The following is a 15,084-nucleotide window of genomic DNA, read 5'->3' on the forward strand; positions in this document are numbered from 1 at the left end:
GGCAAGGAGATGAATAGGATGGGCCCGATTCCAGTCTCCTTCTTTTGATGTGTAACAATGTTTTTCAAATCGAACTGCTTTTCAAATGGAAATGAAATTAACAGATATGAGTGCTATTATGGATTCTGTAGTGGGGGATTCATTACAGAGTTTTTCCCCCCTCAGCTCTGTGTGTTTCTGTAACCATTATATTGGGCATCTGTAAAGGAGCAAAATTATTCTCAAATTTTCAGGGTTTTAAAGTAATTCTCTGTCACTCTGCAGAAATATGACACAGTCGAGGCTTTTCATTACTGAAAGGAATACATTCAAAATACTGTCATTACTTATAATCTGTTGTTCCAAACCTGTATGATTTTCCTTTTTCTGTGGAATACAAAAAGACAAGATTTGGAGAATGTTTGTGTATCTCTGTAGGCTAGGTAAATGACTGTTATTGGCCGATCTTTAGGCGCTGTTTACACCTGGTATTGAGATTTGGTCGATTGTTTTGGTTTGATAACACATAGACGAGGGAGACACATACCCTTCTACACCTGGTGTTTTAATACGTCTCTTTTGTCCACTTTCAACCAATTCTGTCCTATGGGCGGTTTAATGTATGTTTTTTTTTTTTTTTTTTTTTTGAACTAATGGACAAAATAAACTTGTGCAATTTACACATGAACACGCCCGGAGATGACGGAAAAAACATACATTTTCTAAAAAAAATAAAAATGTATATACTTTTTAACCACAATTGTTCATCTTGTGCTGGTCTACAACGCCACGCATTACGTAATCACGTTGGAAAGGTCACGTTCACGTCAAGTTATTCGTCTGTGTACTCCGGTTCAAAAAAGTAGGGAATGGCGAAAAACTCCATCTCATTTTCTCCTCCAACTTCAAAATCGTCCGAGATCTTTGTTTTAATTTTTTTAAATGTTTTCGTGACCTTTCCAACGTGATGACTTAATACGTGGCGTGTCGCAGACCAGCACAAGACGAACAATTGTGGTCTTTTTTTTTTTTTTTTTTTTTTAAATGACCGATCGTTTCGCTAGATAAGACCCTTATTTCTCGACTGGGATCGTGTCGAGACTTTGAAGCTGCATTGAGACGGACATTTGAACCTTCTTTTGAACATTGGGATAGATGGTTGCGATTGAAGTCCATTCTGTGTAGAAAAACCCTGGAATGTTTTCCTCAAAAACCTTAATTTCTTTTTGACTGAAGAAAGAAAGACATTGATATCTTGGTTGACATCGGGGTGAGTAAATGATCAGGAATTTTGTTTTTGATAGTGAACTAATCCTTTAATACCAGGTGTAAACAGGGCCTTAGTGAATAAAACTCTGTGTAATCTGACTGATGAAGAAACCACTCTTTTAAGGAAGCTCTTTGAACGAATTATTAACAATGCAGATTGGTTAAATAAAAACTCCATACTGTTTGGGCCCTGTTGTTAATTTGTTAATGTACCACTTTAATAAAGTCCCAAAATGGTAAGCAAAATGAACAATATAACTGAAACTTATCCAAATGTATAAAAATGGAATCAAACGGAAACAATATCTGAATTGAATCAAGAGCCTGTGAATCTGAATCGAGTCAAATTGGGAAATGTGTTCCAAACAATAATAGTGCTTTCATATGAGATTGAAATGATATGAGAACAATGACCAAACTTTAACCTTTTGGTGGACTATTCCTTTAATGTCTCTTGAGAGACGGGCCTTGGATGATGGTACAGTGCTGTGCACGTGTCCATATTGTGTTCAGATGTGCGCTGAACCTTTGTCAATTGTGATGAATGAGTGCAGTGCCAAAGATGAGGCAAGGTGGAAAAACAAAAGATCCACACATGGATATATTTATTCTCATTCCCATCAGCTCAACATGTGCCTCAACTTGTCATACCTCTACCGTAATCATTTCCACACTACAGAATCTATACAAGATATGACGTGACACAACCTCTCAGAAATATGTTAATATCGCCATTTACTTGATTTCGGGAGAAAGAACCATCTGAATGGTGCGGTGTGCTCGGAACGCTAGCTGAAAGATGTGTGCATGCTTTAAATGGATTAAAGCAATCACCTGCACATTTCTCTAAAGTCAAATAGACTTGTTTAAGCATGAAAGCTCCCACTGCAGCCCGCCTCCTCCTCCTCACCTCTCTTTGAGAAGCATAACACAAATTACAGCAATTTACCCCAAGAGGCAGTGTGTGCGTGTGACAGCAGAATGGGTTTCGAGTTGACGGTGTCGAATGTCATGTCACAGCCACTCACGCCAGTCTTTCATCATATTTTGGCATGCCTCTCTGAGGAAAAAGTGACAGGAATGGAGAGGGAAAGACGGCAATCTCGCAAACCTTGAGTTTCTCCGTCAAAGGTCACCAGAACTGACAGGAATTCTCTCTCTTGCCATCACTGGCTCGTTTCCCCCTCATTTCCATCTGTACTCTCTCTTTTCTCTTTCCATCCTTCCTGCACTCTCTCTTTAATCTGAGAACTTGACAGTCAAATGAATGCCAGGTGGATTTCTTTTGCCTCCGCCCCTGTAGTATCACAGACAGAGAAAGAATTATTCAACAGCTCGAGTAGCCCTGCTCGTCCATCTCCTCTCTGTGTGCACAGAATCGGTCTCTGTTCTCCTGTCTGGTGTATCAGATTGCTGACTGGTTCCTCATATGCTCACTGACAGAAAGGCAGGCGTGTGGGACGGTCCCCGGGCCCGTCCCCGCAACTCTAGTGATAACATCTTAAATCAGAGTCTGCAGAGCTGCTTCTCTCTGTCACGTCGTCCTCCTACCAGCTCTTCTCTGTCATTTCCAAATCCATCTCCTGCATTCTTTTCTTCCTCTGGCTTCATCCCATCATTATTGCATCTGTATTGTTCTCTCTTGTGGAAACGTGTGCTCATTACAACTTTCTACAGTTTTATTTGGCTCATTTTTAGAAGCATTCTTGATCATTATGTTCAAATTACACACAATTCCCTTATCAAAATGTTAGGGATGCAACGATATTCAAATTAAGGCCAGTAGGATAACCCAATAGCTGATATTTAAAAAAATTTATCAATACAATTTTGTCTTAAATTCGTTTAAATAAAACATTAAAAACAATAATTGTAAAAGTGAATTTAGGCATTACAACTGTATAATGTACAGTAAGAAAAATGGATATTCATTTAAGGTTTGATAAAGATTACATAATAGAGTTAATAAATTGTTAGCACTAGTGAAGATATTTTTTTTTGAAAATACATATATTGAGCATCCCAAAACAATACCTTAATGCTTTACCAGAGGAAAACTGGGAATCATTGCATTCCAGCTTAATATGCAGAGACCGCAACAAGTAATCCATTTGTAGGTCAATTGCCCAAAATGTGTAAATGCTGTGGCTTCGCAGAACTTTTAAATCTTGGCTCAGTTTGAAGGTCTATAATACCTGGAAAAGACTATTTATTGGGTGAGGGGATCCTAATCTGTTAAAAAATATCTAATATAATAAGATATTAGCTATATGTTGCCTGCAAAAATGAAGGGCTGTCAAGGGAGAAAGATTTTGTTGGTCCCGATTGTGTAGTTACAGCATCTATGAGCAGGTGCTAACCAGCCAAACCTTGACCCCTTGGTTTGAGTATCTGAAATGAAGCTCTAGCACAAGTTCTGCCGGGAATTGTTACGTAACTTATTACCTTCTCATCTATCCAATCATATCCTAATACTTTTGGTATAAAAGGTTGGTACTTAAACACGTCTGAGTTCGCAGATGCTGTCGCTCCATTCACCTCCACCCTCCCCACCACCTCCAAGATGGGACCTTCTCTTTATCTTCCCTAACACCACCAAGACGGGTCCTTCCCTCCATCCTCCACATAACACCAAGATGTCTTTCTCCATCTACCCCACCACCACCAGATGGCCCCTTCCCTTACTTCGCAGGGGGTCGGCTACGCCCCTGCCTTCGTCTTCAGGCAGGATATGCAGAGTCCGAACCCTAGGACTGCAAGCTACGGACGGGGCCTACGCCAAAGAACTTGATTGCTTCCTGAGCTCTTAATAAATGTTAATTGTCACAGTATTTATTCTCCCGAGTCTTTCTGGTAGAACTAGCACAACTCAGCAAACACTGACTCCAAAAATGGTACAGAGAATCCTATTTGAAAACAATCGTTATTTTGCTATCCAGAAATTCTACAAAAGACTTGCTCTACGTTAACTGATACTGTATATTAAAGAGATCTAATTTCTGATTTTCTTTCCTACGGCCCCATTCAAGTCAACAAAAATCACACCAGAGAGATGTGCTCTTTGACATCTGGGACTCGCAGGTAGATAGGTTTGTGTGAAAGATGATGCGTAGTTGCACATAAAGAGAGAAGCACGATAAAGAAAGAGCGGCAAAAACAGAGGGAGAGAGAAAGAGAATGACACCGTTCTTCTCCTGTGACCTATGCAATTGCTAGAGTAGAGACAGCTCATCAATCTCCCATGGTTGAACATCACTCTCTGTCTCCAATGGAGGGACAGCCTGTCTTGTCCTAATGCATGTGTCCTTACCTCTCAGCTCCTCTCAACAGATTTACACTCCAGCCCTCTGCCTGTGACAGCAGCTTTCCTTTCACTCCAATCACCATCACTTTGGACCAAACCAGGGGCGTTACAAGAATTCAACCTTAGGGGGTCAGAGTGCCTCATCTGAGCTGTTGGGGATGAGTGGAATATTTCTTGGTTTAATAGAGAGAGGTCATGCGTTTGAATCCTGCTTGACTGACATTTTTTTTAAAATATAAACCAATCACAAGCAGGCCCGGCTCCACAACCAGGAGCTTGGCGCACTCCGGCCCCATGCCAAATAACGACCGATTGCAAAATAGGTATGATGTTCAATTCGGCTCCAGATTTTGAGGGAGATCAGGCTTTTTGGCTGCTTGGTATCAAAAATCCTCTTGTTATTTAGAAACTAGAAAGCAGTATATGAAAGTGACCAAATCTTCATAAACATTCAAACGCTTTAAAACATTCACGCGTACGAATACACACACAGCGCACTCACTGAACAAAACTGGCTTCTCTTCTCTTTCGTGCTTAAACAGACGAATATACATGAAATTACATAAAAACGTAAATACCAGTTTGGGCGAATTGTGTGTTTACTTATATATAGAGTTACAACCTGCCCCTTTTGTTATAAAATAAAGTTACAAAATCTGTTACGTGGAAAAATTAAATAAATGTTAAAACTCCAGCCCACAAGGAATGCCACTTGGCCCAACTTACATCTCAAAGCTGGAGCAAGACCTGATCACAACACAAGTGCATCTATTTGTCATTAGTGAGCCCCAAAAAATATTCGTATGCGAATCTTATTCTTGAAAAATAAATGCACCATTTTATAATTTGAATATGAATATGAATTGAGTAAAATAACCTCAGATATCTTACCAAAACATGAAGAGACACAGTTTAAAGTTCAAATAGGCCTCCAAGCTGGTGTTTAGCTGCAAAGTGTACAAACCACTCTAAAACCAGTCAACAAACCAACTTGATCAGGCTGGCAGAGCCTATTGTTTTAAGCAGGGTGAATTCCATCGCTGACCAGCAGGTGTCGCTGTGCCGAGCCATGCACAGGCTAATCGTGCCACCTGTGCCCAGCATGTACCTCTATCTCTCTGGCCGCCAGCCACGTAAATCACTCAATCAGGCCTCCGGCAGCTCTGCCATCAGCGCCCTGCCTCACGTCTTATGGACAATCAGTGTTGTTTTTCTCTCCGTGCCACACGCACGCTGTTCTCAGTACAGCGCCCTCCAAACCATTTCTCCACAGTATCTCCTCCACTTAGAGTGCCAGCAATCTCCCCCCAAGTCCCTCTGATTGCAATCAATGAAAGCCCCTTCTAATTCTGTCTGCTCCATTTAGAAGCCCCCTTGAAACCAGTTAATGCTTAACCGTTTGTGACAGAGTGTATCATCTGAGACAAATGATCATCTGTTGTACCTGTGGCGAATCCCAGGCAATTCCCCTCATCAGCACAAGCTTTTTACACAGACTCTCAGCTAAAAGCGTCACTTAAAAAATTTAGAACTTTCTCTGTTGTTGGAAGGAATGTGACAATTAAAACTGGGTGTATAAAAATACATTCATGTCTTATTCAAGATCACAGAGATTTGAACACGAGTTGCATCAATCTTTGTTCTTTCGTTTACAACGCTATTAGCTACCACTTCTTTTCTTTAGTGTGCTTGCATGATAAAAACTGCATAATTTTATTTGACAAGGATGCATTAAATTGATCAAAATTGACAGTAAAGACATTTATACTATAATGTTACAAAAGCACAAATGTTCTTTTGAATTTTCTATAAATCAAAAAAAAATGTTTTCAAAATGTATGACGGTTTCTAAAAAAAAATGTTTACAACATGATAAGAAACCCTTAATTGTATTAAGTGTACTTGAGAAAAGTTAAAGTATATTTGTAAATATGTAGTAAATATCAATGAGGATACTTGTGTACTATTTCAATGCTACTTGGGACAAAATTGGCACACTTTTTAGCATATAAAATATACTTTTAAGTATACTTTAAGTGTAACAGTAGTAAAGTACACAGTTTACAACTATGTTTTTAGTTTGTACTGCAACTATACAAGTTAACTTATAGATACTGATAGTTTACTAGTTAAATAGCACATGTTTTAGTTTATGAAACACTCTAAAAACAAATGGTGCTAAATAGCACTAAAAGTGGTTCATTGGCTTGTAATCATAGGGGAACCACTTTAAGTGCCATATAGCACCTCACCTTTGTCAAATGGTGCTATGTAGAACCATAAGAGCACCTTAACCACCCCAAAGAACCGCTGAAGAACTGCTGAAGAACCGCTAAAGAACTAAACTGGGCTTAACAGGTTCTTAAAATGGCAGTGGTGCTATATAGCACCATAAGCACTGCAAAGGACCCCCGAAGAACCACTTTTTTTTAGAGTGAAGTACACTTTGAAGGATACTCTTAGTAAACTACTAGTTTATACTTGTAAGTTCTTTAGTGAACTCAACATCATACTTCTAGCTTACTATATATTTTTTGCATCAAGTGTATAGGCCTACAACTATGTTCCTATTTAAGTAGGCCTATTCATTTTTATACATGAAATATATACCTTTAACTGTACTTTAAGAAGATTTGAAGTAAATTCCTTCACTACCAGTGGACTACACAAAAATTCACATACTAGAAACGTAAGCCTGTCCGTTTTCTTAATAAATCAATGTTTTCAAACAATGTAAGTTTATAAAACGTATATCTAAAAAATTATGTAAAAATATGTGAAAAAGCATTTATTAGGCCACTTGAGCAAACAACTGCAAGCTACGTATATAGAATACTTAATTATACTTTTAACTATCTCGATCAAAAGATACAAGTAAAGGCCAAATGGAGACTTTCTGTCAGTAAAGTACAGTATACTTGTGTAAATTTAAGTATATTTCTGAGAAGTCCCTTAAAAGTAGACTGAAAGTAGCCAGCCTTTACGTTATTATTTTTAGTTTAAAAGTAGTAGGCTATACTAATAGCACACTTGAATTTACTTCTTTTTTTGAGAGAATCTGACACTGAAAAATTCAGCTTTGCCATCACAGGAATACATTACATTTTTAAATATATTAAAATAGAAAACAGTTCGGATTCTGTCAAACATTTTTTTTTAAATGTACTAACCACAAACTTTTGAACTGTAGAATATTCAAAACCAACATTTCTCTTAACTATTCACCATCTTTAATGATTATTCTTCTTTTGCACTTTATTTTTTGAATTGCCAAAATAGGGTAACTTCATATCTGGAGGATATCCATGTCTTAAAGATGCACCAACTCATTAAATAATGACTTAATCATAACAGAACTTCACTCTGAAGTTGAACTGATGTTATGATGGGCTAATGAATGAACAAGAAGGGGATGTTCTTGCATGTAACCTAGATGATAGAATAGGAAGAGCCACATTAGCCAGTATTTTTACACAATCTGATGTCCTCCTTTTCTTTTTATGTCAGTCTGAAATACAACAGCAAAGAAAAACTCCTGACAAATGCTATGACAACAGCAACCTGAAAAAAAAAAAAACACCTCAAAAGGTCGGAGGGCAAAAACAAGAACGGCTTGCTTTTTGTTTTAGAGGAACGGGCTAATTATAAAACCTCATCAGGGTTTAACAAAGCACCACAGAGAGCCTAGAGTTGTGTACGCAGTTTGGTGTTCACAGAATGTGGGTAGTCTCATTTTCCGTTCACAAACAAGCTGTCTCGGAGCATCCCTGTATGCCTGAATGCACTCAGCGCGGCCGCATTGTTGCTGCGACATCCACAAACAAGCTTTTGTGTGACTCACTCGCTCCTCTCACTTCAAGCAGACACGTGCTCTCTGCCCCTTTTCCAGAGCGCCACTGTCTCCTCTTTGCATCTGTGACAAAAATGGAGCACCTGACTATTTTCAAACACACTTAAAGAGGGATCTATGTGCACTGTGGGTTTTGTACCCTGTATTTCTGTGTTACATATGAGTCCACATCTTCTTATAATATCATTTGAAAAGTGTAGTTCACAGTAGAGATGGCTGCAGAAAACACAGCAGCACAAATAAAGGAAGCCACTGCAATAAAAGCATGTATGCAGGAACATCAATAACAAGGTGTAACCTTGTAAGTTATGAACACAAAGCAGCAAATACAAACATCTACACTGAGTTTTAATATTGCTGTGAAGCACTATTAAAATACTGATGCCTAGATACACTATCCTGCAAAACACTGTGAATCGGATTATTGATCTCATCTCAAAATGAGATGTCATGAATGATCTTAATTAAAAGCTATGGTAAAGGATATGGTTTAAGACATGGGTCTAGAATTATTTTTAGTTTGATATTGGGTTGAACTGGTAGGATTTCAAGGGTACATTTTAAGGTTAGGGACAGGGACATGAAGAAAAGACATTTGGACAAATCTGAACAAATGACTGTTGGACAGCCAGTTTACTTCAGTAAGGAATCATACTTTAATACAGAAACTAATACTTTCATTCAGAAAGGACAATTAAATTGATCAAAAATGAAAGCAAAGACATTTTTAATTATGCAAATGTTTCAAATAAATGCTGTTCTCTCAAACTTTCTATTGATCAAACAATCCACAAAAATATTAAGCACCAGAACAGTTTTCAACATTGATAATAAGAAATGTTTCTTGAGCACCAAATAATCATGTTACAAATTTATGTTTTATAAAGGTTCATGTGACACTGAAGACTGGTGCAAATAAATAATAAATTGTATGTATAATAAATAGAATAGTTATTTTAAATTGTAATCCTATTAACATATTACTTTTTTGATTAATATATTTTCGATCAAATAAAAACAGCTTTGGTGGGTAAAAGAGACATCTGTCAAAAACAGTAAAAATAGCAGTAAAAGATCTTACCAACCCAAACTTTTGAACTGTAGTGTGTATGTGTAAATAAAACAAATTAAACACTTTTTACAAACATTATGTTTTTTTTATTGAAAACAGCTGCATTAAGATTCTTCTTTTGACATGAAGTCAAGTAAATAATGACAGTATTATAATTTTTGAGCGAACTATCCCCTCTAGAGAGAGTTGTCAGAACCCATGACAACCACATGTGACATTGACCTTCCTGGGGGAAAAAAGGCCAACATCTGTAAACCTGTGAACCGGCAAACAAAGAACCCTCAGAGCGCGATTTCCAGAATGCAAGGTTGAGTTTTGTGGATGAGTTTTCAAGTTCTTTCTGCTGCAGCACACTCACTGGTACTACATTAAGCCGGAAAAGACAGGGCCAAAAAAAAAAAAAAAAAAAAAAAAGGGTTCCGATTCATAAGACAACCTGGCTTAACTAGTATTAAAGTTGACTTTGCTCCCTGTTTGTCAGTCACAGTCCCGATGAGGGAGTCTGGGAATAATCCAAGTAAATCACCTCTAGCCTGTGGTCAGCTCACTGAATAAATCCATCCAAATGCATGCCACTGGAAAGTAAACAAACAATAACAATTCTCCCCTTTTCCTAAGTCTGCAAAGCCATCTTCGACCGACTCCTGGCACCCGGCAACTCGCTTGACTGACGTTTCTGTGGAGTTCCATTAAGGCCAGTGAGATTAAATGGCTGAGGACCTGCGAGAGTGTTAGTGGAAAGACACGGTTGTGAAGGACAGAGATATTAAAGCTCTGTGTTGGCGCCTCGCTCATTGTGAGCAATTATTTCCAAGGCCAGCCATTATTTGGCCCTGAGGAAAAGAAAAACCTGGAGGAAGCAGGCTAATCAGGCAGCGTTTGTGGCTGTCAGCGAGTACCTGCAACAGGAAGACAAGCGCAGCACTGGTGCTCAAAGAGAACATGTGGCCTTCTCCGGGGCTGATTGCTCTCAGATTGCCATGTGACAGTTTGGACAGAGGGCTGAGGGGGGGTTGTGTCTCTGTGCAGCCTTAATGTGAAACATCAGCTGACACTCAGAGCCGAGCTCGACCCACACACACACAAATGCTGCTGGGCTTACTACACTTCATTTCAGGTGCGGGTGTCTGTGACAAGCCTTCAGCTTGTTAGTCCAAAGTTGCATGACGTGCCTGTTGGTCTATTGGCCTCCAGCGTGAACCTCCAGAGAAGAGGCGAGAAGAGACGAGAATAGAAGAGACTGAGACAAGAACAGTCGAGGTGAGATGGGAACAGAAGAACAGAGGAGAACAGAACATACAAAAAGATAGTAAATGAGACAATATTCTCTTTATATTGATAAGCAAATAGTTTTGGTATTCTCTTGTTTCCACTGGGTCCTGGACTAATCCCTGTAAAATGATGCAGTCATGTGCTTTACTCAATAGCACTTTTGTGCCCACTTAGGATTTATAAGAGAGGAAATAGTGCTAAAGTTAGAAAACTTAAAATTAGAGGTGTTGCCTGGCAGCGAAAGAAGACTTGGGTCAGACTTCTTGAGAAACAGCTGGCAGTGTTTAAGGCCTGTGACCAGTTGCATAAACTGCTTAGACTAGTCTTAAAAGTTAGTCATCTATTTTTTTTCTTCAAAACTGGTCCTAACTTTTTAAAGCCAGTTACATAAAAAGGTAGATCGGTCTAATTTGAATTAGAAAAGTAAGACTGATTATCTTGTCTAACTGCTAGTTGGTCAAATTATCTTAAAACACGGTCTTAACATAGTGGCTAAGTTTATGCAACGTTTTCACAGAAAGGGTTATAGATTAAACCAGGATTAGGCCGCCTTTCAAGTTTCTTTCAGTTAAATCAACTCTAACATGCATTTTAGTCTGGGTCTAGGCTTAAGCCTTGCCTCTGAAACTGGGGGTTAATGTGATGAGTGAGAACGCTTGACTTAATTCACCCATCTTTCACCACTTTGAATGAAGATGGTGTGATAGATGTTGAATATACCTATATGTGCCAGGTGTTCAAATATCTCACGACTGACTTTATGTACAGGAATTTATGGAGAACACCAAAACAGCTCTGAATCTTTCTAGCACAGTTAACCTTCCACATACAAACCCTAAAAACCCAAGACTCATACATTCTCATAATGATTTTGCTATCTTCTCTCACTCACTCCTCCTGTCAACCTCAATAACCTCATCCTGGTATTCATCTTTATCTGCTATTACTTTAGACATCCTACCGAAATGGGATGAATCTAAAGGCAGGGGCGAGGAACGGCATTGGGGCCCATACCAGTTGCTGGGAAATCAGAACGCAATTGTGCTTCATAAGTGAAAGGTACATGTGGTGAAGAGTGACAATAGTGGCTGTGTAATCCCTTTATGAAAAGCAAATTGAAGTTCATGCTTGAATACAGCTTGCAAAATGGCGAATTCAAGACATCAAGTGCTGCAGGCGAACGTGGGGAGGGGTAATTTATGACAAGCAATTTTAAGGCACAATGCTGCGATGACCGCTCATCTGCAGAGACGTACGCGGTAGGCATATCTTTTTTTAAGCTAGTCATTAAGGCTGACACCTAGAGACACAGAGTGAGGGGGAAAGGATTTTGGAATTATTAATTTATAACCGAGAGCCATCCCAGCCTTTTCATGTTTAATCGCTCGTTCCCTTAATAGGAATGTTTTATATTCAGTTTTACATGACAGCGTGTCATTGTGTAACAAAGAAAACAACCAACCCTGGCGCTCTCAAGCAACACGTTAAACGGAAAACCTGGGAAAATGTATCATATCTGGTGCAATGCTGACCTCTTCCATCACTGCCAGGATGAAGTCTCTCAGAGGGTCTCTAAATCCCATGTTAAAAGACGGCCATTACACAGACATTAACTGCAATGTTTTAAAGTGTCAAAGTGTGTTTATGCAGGGCGTATAACTGAAAGACACATAATATGTCATGAGAAGTTGGCTTATTTCCAAGCTAAACATGCCATTGTATGTTTCGCACCCAAGATCTCCTCATCGAAACACAAAAGAGCCTCAAATTCAAAAAAAAAAAAAAAAAAAAAAAAACAGGCCAGGAAATTTTAAATTGACTGCTTTGAGAAGAGTATGACTGGAATGGGGTGGGGCGTAGATTATGGTAACGGTCACTATCTCTGAATATAAAATTAGACTTTGACGGTTAAAAGACAAAAGGCTCCTATACCACCTCCTCCCTGACATAAACCCGCAGAATGACATGAGACACCACTGTTAACCTTTACCGGTTGAGGCAGAAAGCATGTGTGATCTTTGTGCTGATGGGTAATTACTCACAGAACGGTCTCTGAGGGAATTCATAAGTCCTATACAGAGCTACAGACATTCACCCAACGGTTCCTGATAATTGGACAACATATGGAGCCTTTTTATTCCATTGGTGAGATCAATGCAGTCACGCCCAAGTCACATGAAAACAGCACTGACCTCTTCACCTATAGGGATAGTTTAACACCCCCCCCCCACCCCCCCCCCCCCCCCCAGAAGATATTTTACACAATGTCCAAGTTGCTCTCATCTGCACTATGCAATTGAATGAAACCATTGACCATTAAACATTTTTTTTTAAAGGCTGGCGGGGAAAGAGTTAATCTGCAAAAATTATGAAAAGAAGTGAACCATAAAACTTACTTTTTGCTTCTGTTCATCTCTCCATCCTCAGGATCCGCATCTCATCCGTAAGAGTCATGGCTGCCAAAGCCGAGCGTACCTTCATTGCAATTAAACCCATAAACTCATGGGAGAAATCATCAAACACTTCGAGCCGAAGGGCTTCAGACTGGTGGCCATGAAGTACGTTCTGAGGAGATGTTAAAGTATTACATCGATCTGAAGGGCCGGCCGTTCTAGACCCTGGACCCGTCAAGTACATGAACTCTGGGCCCGGGATGATATGGGAGAGTCTGAATGTTGTGAAGTCTGGAAGGGTGATGCTCAGAGAGATCAATCTAGCAGACTCCAAAAACCTGGAACCAGGGGCGATTTCTGCATCGAAGTGGGCAGGAACATCATCCATGGAAGTAACTCTGTGGACAGCGCAAATAAAGAGATCAGCCTGTGGTTCAAGCTTGAGGGGCTGGGGGCCTAAAAAAGCTGCATGCAAGACTGGATCTATGAATAAACCATCAGAACCATCAATCTCTGCCTTTCTCGCTGCACCAGTTATCCGTTATGGACTGGGATCCGTTTAATTGTTTAGAAGTGCGGTTTATACATTCTCAAAATATCTTCATTGCAAAACGATAATCCCAAATTGTAATGATAAATTTTGCATGAAATTATCCTTTAAGAAAAGTGTATGCAAACTTATCCTGTAGAGCTGCTGAAATGAACTCATTTCATAATTGAATCAACACTGAACTGACGTCAGATGAATGATGACACTATTGTCTTTAGAGTTGCTTTATAGCAGAATTGAACTCTGTTTGCATCATTGATCATTATTTTCCTGTTTATAAAGCTGCTTTGAAACAATCTATATTGTATAAAAGCACTGCTATATAAATAAAGATGACTTGACTAAAAGGTTTTGAACAGGACTATTTTCTTCTTGTTTGTCTTCATGACTCTGACCTATACTTGAATTTTTCTGTCTTTCTTTCTTGTCTATCATTCTCCTGCTGTCAACAGTCACCATACCAGCTCATGACCTCTGGCCCAAAGAAGACGAGGGTACAATTAAAAAAGAAATCAATCGACGGAGACAAACAGAACTTTTGCTGGACTTGAGTTTGCAAGAGTGAGGCATTACCTCAGCTCTACAGAGTCCTAAATGCTCTATGCAAAGTGGCAGGTCATTGATATCAAGGTGACACCAGCCTTCACGAACACTCTCGTGATGTGATGGGAGGGACGGACAGGAGAAAAGCTCAGGGCCACTTTCTTTAAGCTCCATTAAGCTCAGCGGCAAATCATACCCTAATACCTGTTGTCACGACGGATTCACTGGAGTGAAAATGCTTTTCTAGGCCACCGGGTGAGACACACACACACAGCACTCTCGCTCACACGCTGTTATTCACTTACTTAAATTTATAAGCAGACGATACTACGTGACAGGCGTGCAATCTCCCTGAGTAACCACAACACCTCTGATGCTTGAAGACATGATACTGACAGCAGTGGCTTGTGCTGGACTTCTGAAATGAGGTGGCAATTTTGGAACACCATTCACCGTAAGATAATCAACAATAAGTAACCAGTATTATACTATTTATAATTAAGCAATTTCACATAAGCAAGAGTGCTGGTGTTATGAATGGACCCTTCTCACATTTCCAGGTTTGGAAAATTACAGAATAGCAAATGTCATGGAGTGATGATCGGAGTTGCTCACAAATGAAGAAGAAATGGTTCGTAACGTAACTATAGAGAATATAGAAGATTTTGAACACATGGTTGATGGTCCTCCTTATTTATTCGAACCCGAGTATACAGACGAAGAACTAGCCTCACACTCTTCACACACACAACGCTCCTCCCACCTGCACACTTCTATTTACCTTTTTCAGGCTACAACGGGAGTTCCCACGGGACTTCAGCGCGAGACTACAGCTAGCCATCTAAAACACTA

At 39.4% G+C, this 15,084-nt stretch overlaps 1 protein-coding gene and 1 pseudogene across 5 annotated transcripts in view; one reads left to right on the forward strand and one right to left on the reverse strand.

The window, feature by feature from the left end:
• Window positions 1-15,084, reverse strand: part of LOC307005312 (neural-cadherin) — a 141,983-nt gene that overhangs the window by 113,750 nt on the left and 13,149 nt on the right. For 2 of the 4 annotated variants that reach the window (XM_079625350.1, XM_079625351.1), the window contains one exon: window positions 13,143-13,537. The exons of 1 other annotated variant lie outside the window; for it this stretch is intronic. The gene's annotated coding sequence lies outside the window, so the exon portion shown is untranslated. Of the gene's footprint in view, window positions 1-12,938; window positions 12,954-13,142; window positions 13,538-15,084 lie in introns of those variants that run through there. One more of the 4 variants, XM_079625352.1, reaches the window with a different exon arrangement.
• On the forward strand, window positions 11,650-13,632 carry LOC307005313 (nucleoside diphosphate kinase B-like; annotated as a pseudogene). The gene is made up of 2 exons: window positions 11,650-11,805; window positions 13,174-13,632. The product of its transcript is annotated as a nucleoside diphosphate kinase B-like (transcript).

Source organism: Phoxinus phoxinus (assembly GCF_949152265.1).
Source record: "Phoxinus phoxinus genome assembly, chromosome: 10".
Classification (NCBI taxonomy): Eukaryota; Metazoa; Chordata; class Actinopteri; order Cypriniformes; family Leuciscidae; genus Phoxinus; species Phoxinus phoxinus.